This window comes from Myotis yumanensis, unplaced genomic scaffold, assembly GCF_028538775.1.
Source record: "Myotis yumanensis isolate MYYU_CA2020_CCGP unplaced genomic scaffold, mMyoYum1.0.hap1 SCAF_8, whole genome shotgun sequence".
In the NCBI taxonomy this organism is placed as follows: Eukaryota; Metazoa; Chordata; class Mammalia; order Chiroptera; family Vespertilionidae; genus Myotis; species Myotis yumanensis.
In genome coordinates, this window is record NW_027223759.1 from 68,946,681 (window position 1) to 68,955,968 (window position 9,288).

The following is a 9,288-nucleotide window of genomic DNA, read 5'->3' on the forward strand; positions in this document are numbered from 1 at the left end:
TCTCTAAATAAATATTTAATGACTAAAGTACCACAAGACAACTACAGAGATAGCAGAAAACAAAAGACTTATAGCTTATTGAATGAATTTTGATCTAATTTTGCCATTTAAACTTAAGTAACTACAGGAGTAACTTTAATTAATCATAAGTAATAATCTTTTAGTAGGTAAATTTAGTGAACTATTGACATGAATTCTTTTTCACTACATTGGTAAAGATTTTTTCATTTGACACAAAATTTTACAAACTTTAGAAATGATCTCTGGAATTTTAAAGGAACAGCCATTAGGGAATTCCACTAGTTATATGAATATAATGTAGAGGGGGGGAAAGGAAGAAGAACCTGGCAAAAGAAGCTTCTAAAGCATCATGACAAGGATATTAGCAGAGAAAATATCCCTTTGGAAAAATCAATGAATATATATTTGTGTACAAAGTCTATACCAGTGTCTCAATGCTTACCGGCAATCTGATGGGGTTTGTTCACAGCTCCCGGTGTTTTTTAAACACACACACACCAAACAAAGCTCTTAAGAGTTCCTTACAAACTTCTAGACCAGACCTCAGAGTGAGAGATTCAAGGCACTTCTGCTCAGACTCCACCTTGTGGGGAATTTGTGAGCTTATTTTAGTTCCACCCCATCAAAGCGATTGTAAATCTCCAGTCACAGACAAACACGTAAGCAAAATGCTGCTTTTGCTTTCTGTTTCAAATACTAGGAGTTCCGCCCTGGACTCTTTCCTAAAAGCAGCTCTGCCCTTTAGACTCCAGCAAACACTTCCTTGCCCTCAAACTGTACAGATCTCTGGGCCTGTGAGTTATATCCTATCCTAATATATATAAAAAGCTAGGTGCCATCATGACCGAACAGGCAATTGGTCACCATGAAGTGCATGGAGCACCTCTCGGTCCCCCACCTCCCATGGCTCCCACGCTGGTCACCGTGAGGGGGTGGCTAGCGGCGGGGTGGGACTGGGGACTGTTGAGCGGCAGTGGAGGGCTGCTTCACGGGGTGGCTGTGAGATTAGCGGAGCAGTCACCCAGAGGACAGCAAGCAGCAAGTTTCGGGAAGCAGTCTTGGGACGAGGGAGTTTCGCGGAGCAGTCGCAAGGTGCGGGGAGGGGGGAGTTTTGTGGAACGTCCAGTGGCAAGCTCCGTGGGGTGGCAGCAAGCTTCGCGAACAGTCGAGGGGCAGGGGGAGCCTTGCAGAGCAGTTGTGGGGTTCTCGAAAGTGTCCTGGGGCGGGGAGCTTCATGTAGCATGGCAAGGTGGCAAAGGCCATGCAACCGAGGCCAGGCTAGGCCTAGGGACCGTAACTGCACACGATTTCATGTGCACTGGGCCTCTATTATTTATTAGTAATAAATAATAAATAGGGTATCCTCATTTGTGTGTGAGCTGAACTAAGGAGTTTGTCCAGGAGCCAAATCCCAAAATTTGCATCCCTTACTTGCTTTAGGCTTTGGTAGATTAAGCACTGGAGAAAATTTCTTTCCAAACTCTGCAGTTAAGGGAACTTGGACTTTTGAGGCAGAAACCCACTGTTAAATGCATCGTGAGCTTCCATGTTGAAGGCAGCGCCTGACATTTAATGGATAAACATTCTAGTCAAACATTTAAAATAGGTTCTAAATATACTTTATTGCCAGTGTGTGGTGTGTGTGTGTGTGTGTGTGTGTGTGTGTGTGTGTGTGTTTTAGAAACTCCTAGATCATAAATCTGGACAGTCAACAAGACAATCAAGGAAGAAAAAGAGTTTCAAATCATGTTGAAAGTGTTAGGGGCAGAAATAGAATATTGGGGACTAGCTGTAGTTATGGGAAATATTAATCATGCTCCGTTAAACATGACTGCCTTGTGTTTGTTAAAGAAAGGACATTCTAACCTGGCTGGGAGTTATATGCCCTCAGAACCTGGGAGTCAACCTTCGAATGTTGTCCTTTCTCATTCAAGAACTGCCTATTACCATGGAAAGATTAGCAACCTTGTTGTCCAAAAAAATGGAGTCTCACCCCAGCCCGAATTGCCTACTTCCCCACTCCTGTAATCCCTGCTTCCCTGTGTCATTCTTGTTCTACCCTAATTAAGCAGCTGGCTTATGGGTGGCTGCAGAGCAGATTTTTGTGGCTGACCTGCTGCTCCACCACACTGTCAGCAGTATTGGAATAACTGCTCATATATGACTCAACCCTGTCTGCTTAATTGGCTTAAATAGTGACAGGCAGCACAGACCCATTGATTATCCAGCTACAAAAATTGCCTAAGAAACTTTGATCTTTTGATGAATGCCCTTTTAGTTATAAAAACCAAGATCAAAGAGTTTCAGAATTAAGAACAAAGATAGAAAGTAAACCTGCATAATTGAATCACTTGCACACCTAAGCCTTGTTGAGCTCCTACAACACACCAGGTAAAACAATTTTTTATTCAATCATATATATCATATGTTTGCTATATAACCCTGGACAATCCAACTAACTCATGCTAAGGCTCAGTACCACACCTTACAAAAGGACACATGAAAGTACCTTTCCTCACAATATTACTAATACACACTGAGTGGCCAGATTATTATTTCTATCTGATGTTTGTAGGCAAATTATCCATACATTGCATCGTATGGGATATGGAAGGCAAAGGCCTGTTCGAACACCTTTGCTGTCTGCAGTTACCAAGATAAAAGGTCTCCAATTTGCATAGGAACACAAGGACTGCACAGTCGAGCATTGGAAAAAAGTCATGCGGTCTGATGAATCACGTTTCCAGTTGCATCATGCAGATGGCAGAATGAGAATTTGACGGAAACAGCATGAAAGCATGCACCCCACATGCATGAGTACAACCCTTCAAGCTGGAGGGGGCAGTGTTATGGTTTGGGGCATGTTTTCCTGGCATGATTTGGGCCCATAATTCGTGTGGAACAACGTCTGAATAGCACAACATACCTAAGTATCATTGCTGACCAAGTTCATCCTATCATGTTGATGGCGTATCCCAATGGATTTGGCTTCTTCCAACAAGACAATGCGCCATGCCACAGTGCTCCTATTGTGCGGGAGTGGTTTCAAGAACATGAGGGAGACTTTACCTTACTTAGGTGGCCCCCACAATCACCAGGTCTGAATCCAATTGAGCATTTGTGGGACGAAGTTAAAAGAGCCATCAGGCACCTGGTTCCACAACCATCAAATCTCACAGAACTGGACAGTGCTATTCATCAGGCATGGTGTCAGATTCCTCACATCACCTTTCAACATCTCGTGGAGTCAATGCCAAGAAGAATCATCGCAGTATTGAAGGCAAAAGGTGGCCCAAAGAAGTACTGATGGGGTGGTCATAATAATCTGGCCACTCACGTTCAAATATATCCCACATTCAAAGGCTGTTAAATTGTCTTGTTTGCCCATATCTTCAGAAAAAAAATCACTTCTACTGTCATGGTAAACAATCTGCTTCCCTATTTATAATGGTCTGGCCCTCTAGCAACTTCAGCGTGAAATTATAGCTAATTTGCCTACAAATGTCATGTGGTCATAATAATCTGTCCACTCAGTTTATATATAGCCAAGGTACCAAGACACGTAAGACAGTAAATAGCACTTTCTTTTTTTTTTTTTAAATTAACCAGTCTGAAAGTGCTGGGTGCCCTCCTAACTCTAAAGGAAGAGGATAAAACACATGCAACTTTTTAAAATTGATTTTTCAGAGAGAAGAAGGGAGAGAGAGAGATTGTTTGTCTCCTGCAGGCATGGAACCAAGAATCAGACCAGGAAACTAGGTACATTTCCTGAAGGGATCAAACCAGCCACTGCCTGGTGTATGAAAGTGATGCAGAATTTTTAGACTGGAACACTTGGTGTTCCCCTGGACTGGAACCTGGATTCTTTGTCTGCCAGAGTCAAAGGATGAATCCACAGACAGAAGGTGGTATAGCAAAATGGAAATTTATTAAAGAACAAGTACAGACTCCCATGTGGGGAGGGGGAAAGAGTCCCCCAGAACGGATTCCCACCTAGGGAAGAGGAAAGGGTCCTACTGAGTTCCTTTTCCCTATGGTTTATAAAGGCTGCAGATCCTGGTGCCTTGATATCCCCTCTGATTGGTCACTATTCCATTGGACTGGTTACTGTAGTAACTCCTGGGCTCAAAGGTCGAACCACATATGGGACACCTGACGTTCTCCCTCCCTCCTCCTCCTTCCTTAATGCTTTCCTATTTCCTTTGGGCTTTCTTTTTTTTTTCTTGTGGATGAAGGGCTTCTTTCCCTTTATTTTGTAAATATAGACCTTTTGCTGTTCCCAGCTCCCTCATTCTATGGAAATATACCTGTTGCAGCTTTTCAGCTCCCCCATTCTATGGAAATATACCTTCTGCTGCTCTGCAGCCCTGTGCTTCTTCCATGGCCCCTTTAATCTCTAAAATTTCTAAAATTTCCTAAAACCTGTCTTTTTCACCCCCCAAAATTCCTGTTTTGGGAGGAGGCTCCAAACAACTGAGCCACACTGGCCAGGGCCACAAGCAATTACTTTAATACAAGTAATTAAATAGTAAGAAAAAATGTTTCATCTTATAAATCCTATTATAGTAATACTCTGGAGTAAATACAGTATCCTCGTTTTGTTAAACTGGAAATGCAAAACTTTAAATCTAGTCAGAGTGTCTTAAAATTTGTACCTTTTTTACTCTTTCTCTTCTTTTCTTCTCCTCCTTTTCCTTCTCCTTCTCCTTCTCCTTCTCCTTCTCCTTCTCCTTCTCCTTCTCCTTCTCCTTCTCCTCCTTCTCCTTCTCCTTCTCCTTTTATTCTTATTCTTTTTGTAATGATGCAAGAACTTTGGAAGATTTGGCAATATCTAGGAAGTGAGCTTGAGGATGGAGTCTGTCATTGTTGGTAGGAGAACTGCACTCCTTTATTACTGACTACGGATATAAAAACAGAGATAGACATCTACATAATAAGTTCTTGCTTTCACATTGTTTCTTCTAAAATTTTTTGATAATGATGATAAAAACCATTCCATCAGAATATTATCTTGAAAAATATTATTTAACATAGTCACTTTTAAAGAACTTGCTTGGAGTTCTAGACTGATCTCGTATTTCTTATATTGTGTTGTTTTTTTAATTTGTTATCTTCATAAATTGTAAAAAGAAAATATTCATTATATTCTTTTTATTTTATTTTATTTTTGTTAATCCTCACCTGTGGATATTTTTCCATTGATTTTTAGAGTGTGGAAGGAAGGGAGAGAGACAGAAAGAGAAAAGCATAAGTGTAAGAGAGACATATTAATTGGTTGCCTCCGGCACACACCCTGATCAGGGCCGGGGATCGAGCCTGCAACCTAGGTACCTGCCCTTGACTGGAATTAAACCCAGAACCCTTCAGTGCACAGGCTGACACTCTATCCACTAAGCTAAACCCACTAGGGCTCATTACATTCTTTGAACTAGGTACAAAACTAAATGTCTGCGATAATAATGTTGAGCATAAACCCCTAAAAATATAAAGCTATTGTGAGTTAGCAAGTCATGGGGGGAATGGTGAAGGCAGACTCCACTGTGTGGCCAGCTGTGGACAGAAAAGAAAGGAGAGAGTGAGCTTGCATTTTATTTATTTATTTATTTATTTATGTATTTATTTATTTATGGAAACAAGAAGAAAAAACATGTTGCCCGTGATAGGGTTAACTTGAAACGCAGGCAGATAGGGCAGGGGTCCAATGGAAAACAAAGGCAGGAGCAGATAGGGCAGTTTGAGCAACCTCACCACAGAAACCAACCAAGCAGAAATAATGAAATGTTTCTGGACTCAAAGCAGGGGGCATGGGAAACCAAGGGAGGGCCTGGGGCACAAGGTGTACTGTTGTATTGCAAATCAGCGAGCTGGACAAGATGCCTTAATGAGCCAATTGGTTAGGAGTCATCTTTATTGGGCACAGGTTCAGAGCAGATTACCTCTGTCAAATTTTCTTTTTATATTCTTCTAGTTTTTTGTGTAAGTTATTTTTTGTGTAAGTTATTTTTGTAGACAGCTTGTAACCTTGAGTACATATCATATCTAGCAAACACTTGTTATATCCATACAGACAACTTGTAACCTTGAGTATATATCATATCTATACAGACACCTGTAACCTTAGATACAAACACTTAGTATGAGAATATGGGAATTATTATCAGTATCAGCGTATCAGTCCCTTTAGATGGCTATCTTGCAAAGTCTGACAGTTTAGTTTTTATCTTTTCTATTATTCAAGCAAAAAAAACAAAGTTGTATTTTTACAGAACAAGAGACTATCTAAAAATAACAGAGTAGTTCAAACAGCAATTTTAAACAGCAGTTTTTCAAAGGAGGGACCACCATGCTTCATTCCCCACTGGTTTTATGTAAATGAGTCAAATCATTGACTCTTGGGGGTTGTTAACATTATTAACCTACTTAGCTTTGAGGTTTCCTTTACTAAGTCCTATAAAGAGAATTAATAATGAGATGCATGTGAAAGTTTTATCTTTAGAGAATCCTTCTGCCTGTGCTGCCTTAAGCCTGGTGTGATGGAGCCACGTTGGGATCCCGTCGACCTTGACTGCCATGGGGGTGGTCAGGATGATGGTATGTGGTCCCCTCTAGGTAGGAGTCAGTCCTTGGGTGGTAAATTTCTTTACCCAAACAGAGTCACCAAGGCAGAAAGGATGAACCAGATCAGAAGTTGGTATAGGCAGAGCATCTCGGATGTGCTTCTGGATTGCTTTCTGGGTAGACTGTAAAGCCTGTAAGAACTTGAGTAAAGATTGGTAAGAATTTCAGTTTTTATTATTATTTTTTTTAATTTGGGGACTATTTCCTGGACTTCTTAGCTACTGTGGTGGCTGTTTCCGTCTCAGTCGGGGAGGTCAGGGTCTGGAAGAGTCACTAGAATCTGTAAGGGCCCCACTGGTTTTAGGGCAGCCTCCCGGCTGCTTCATCTGTTATTCAAGCTACAGAAACTCAGTTCCCTCTTGCTTCTGGGGAGTTGCCTTGTCTCACATACCTAGAGATGGAAAGACTTAGTTACATTTGGTAGCGTTAGTTGGCCCATCGTCCGTGCTCTGCTCATGTCTGCCTAACTGCCTACCATATTACCTCAAAGATTCTGGGCTCTGAATTTTAGAGAAAATGGATGTCGGAGGGGTCCTCTGGCTACTTCCATGCTGAAGGGGGATGGAGTTTTCTTTCAGAGCCAAGAGATCCTTGCTGTCTGTCAGAGGGACGATGAGGCCTGAGCACCGAAGGAGGTGGGCTTGTGACCTGGTAAATTTTAAACTGCTTTATAAAATTTAGTATTATTGAGCAATTAGAACAGCAAGGGTTATAACAAATGGTATGGTGGAAGGGAAAGAAGGCATTTCAGTTTTGATAACTTCTATTGAAATAGAATTTTTCTCCTTAAAATTATTCCTCTGTTTATTTAATTTGGCCTGATTGTTTGCATAAATACAATAAGAATGGTAACTGACTATCTTTGTCAGAATTTCATGATTGAATTTTAATGTGCCCCATAGGGCCAGGAAGCCAAGCCATCCAGCTGCCATCAGGCCTGCCTACAGAATCTGCTGAGTAAGGTGAATCCATCACCTGCAGTGACTCCATTCGGGCCGTGCCCTAGGCTTCAAGGCCCATTTTAGAAGCCCTCCTACTCCTTGACACCTAGAGTGTGTGGGGGGTCCCACAGGGATGCAGAGGCACCCTTATTGCTCCCCTTCTACTCTGACCAACCACCAGCGATGGTAGGGTATGGGCCTGATGCTCCAGTGTTAGCTATTTTCAGGGCCACCAAGCAGGATACCAGGCTTTCTCTGTGGCACTTTTATTGGCTTCAAGTCTTCAGAGTTCAGACAGGGCTTTTTAAAGCATGACACTCCAGTCAAAGTTTTTGGTCAATAAAACCACTATTGGAAACCGGTTTTATTGAACTTATGTAAAGAAATGTATTGCCATGATTTTTTAAAAATATATTTTATTGATTTTTTACAGAGAGGAAGGGAGAGAGATAGAGAGTTAGAAACATCGATGAGAGAGAAACATCGATCAGCTGCCTCCTGCACATCCCCCACTGGGGATGTGCCCGCAACCCAGGTACATGCCCTTGACCGGAATCGAACCTGGGACCTTTCAGTCTGCAGGCCGACGCTCTATCCACTGAGCCAAACTGGTTTCGGCTTGCCATGATTTATTAAGAACTGCCAAATTTCTGAGGAATTGTATAAGGAGAAAAATACACTGACCTGCTTTAAGATCTTCTGATTTTTCTTGCCAGTCCTTTCTATGGACTTTTTAGAGTAATAGTTTTCTAAATGTATTAGAACAAAACAGTAACTGCCTTTAAATGACAAGGAGAAATTTAAAATGTGTCTATACTTAAATAGACGGTTATATCTGTCCCTGTAGTAGGGTTTCCCCTACTTGGCTTGTCCTTACACTACATGTGACCTCTGGGAGGGGTGACATGCCCTCTCAGAATGGATAAGGGAGTAGCTCTTCCACATGAGCTTTATCCCTTTGCAGGGTCTCACATGTCACAGGACCTCACAGGGGCTGTAATTCCTGTAAGAGAGGGCTGGTGCTCACCACTTCCCTCTGTTCTATACAGGCCTCCCCCACTTTTCTAAAGTTGAGATTTGTGCCACCCCTGACATGGGCATGGTCACATAGGCCTGCAAGGCAGTATGCAGACTGCCAACTGTCTTTCAATAGCGTCTAAAATCTGATGGGTAATTTTCCTTGCCTATTTGGGTACCTGTCCTTTTGGCAACTGCATTCAAATCTGTAAGAGAATTAAAGGTTAGTATAACATATTTATATAATGAAGTACAGTCTTGGCACTGTGGCCACTTCAGGCAGCCAAATTTTCTGTTATCAAGCATGACACATGGTAAGGCTATGCAAACATCTCAGGGAGGTAACTAAAGTCCATTTTTGACCTTCCCACACAAAGCAAAACTGTATTTGTCTCTCTGGAGTCATGTCCATGAAGATGCAGGCATCATTTTAGTCCATTATACAGTTTTCCCCAGGCCACTGTCAGCGCTGTGCATGGTGGCCAGTTTTTCTTTCTAGCTACAAACACAGTCTGTCTAATTTCCCTAAAATGCATTCTGGCATGGGAGAAGGTTGTTTTACTGTACATAGACAGCTTAACCCCTATACAACTGGGCTTGGACATAGCAAACTGCAGTCTATAAGTTCAATATGCAGCCTCCAGTCCTCCTAACCCAACAGAGTCTTGGCTAGTCCCTTAGTCAAACTCCT

The 9,288-nt window shown here is 41.9% G+C and overlaps 1 protein-coding gene across 3 annotated transcripts in view; it reads right to left on the minus strand.

Moving 5' to 3' along the window:
- Positions 1-4,774, minus strand: part of KYNU (kynureninase) — a 98,904-nt gene extending 94,130 nt beyond the window's left edge. For 2 of the 3 annotated variants that reach the window (XM_070423459.1, XM_070423461.1), the window contains exon 1: positions 4,677-4,774. The gene's annotated coding sequence lies outside the window, so the exon portion shown is untranslated. Of the gene's footprint in view, positions 1-463; positions 571-4,676 lie in introns of those variants that run through there. The other variant, XM_070423460.1, reaches the window with a different exon arrangement.
- Between the last annotated feature and the right edge of the window lie 4,514 nt (positions 4,775-9,288).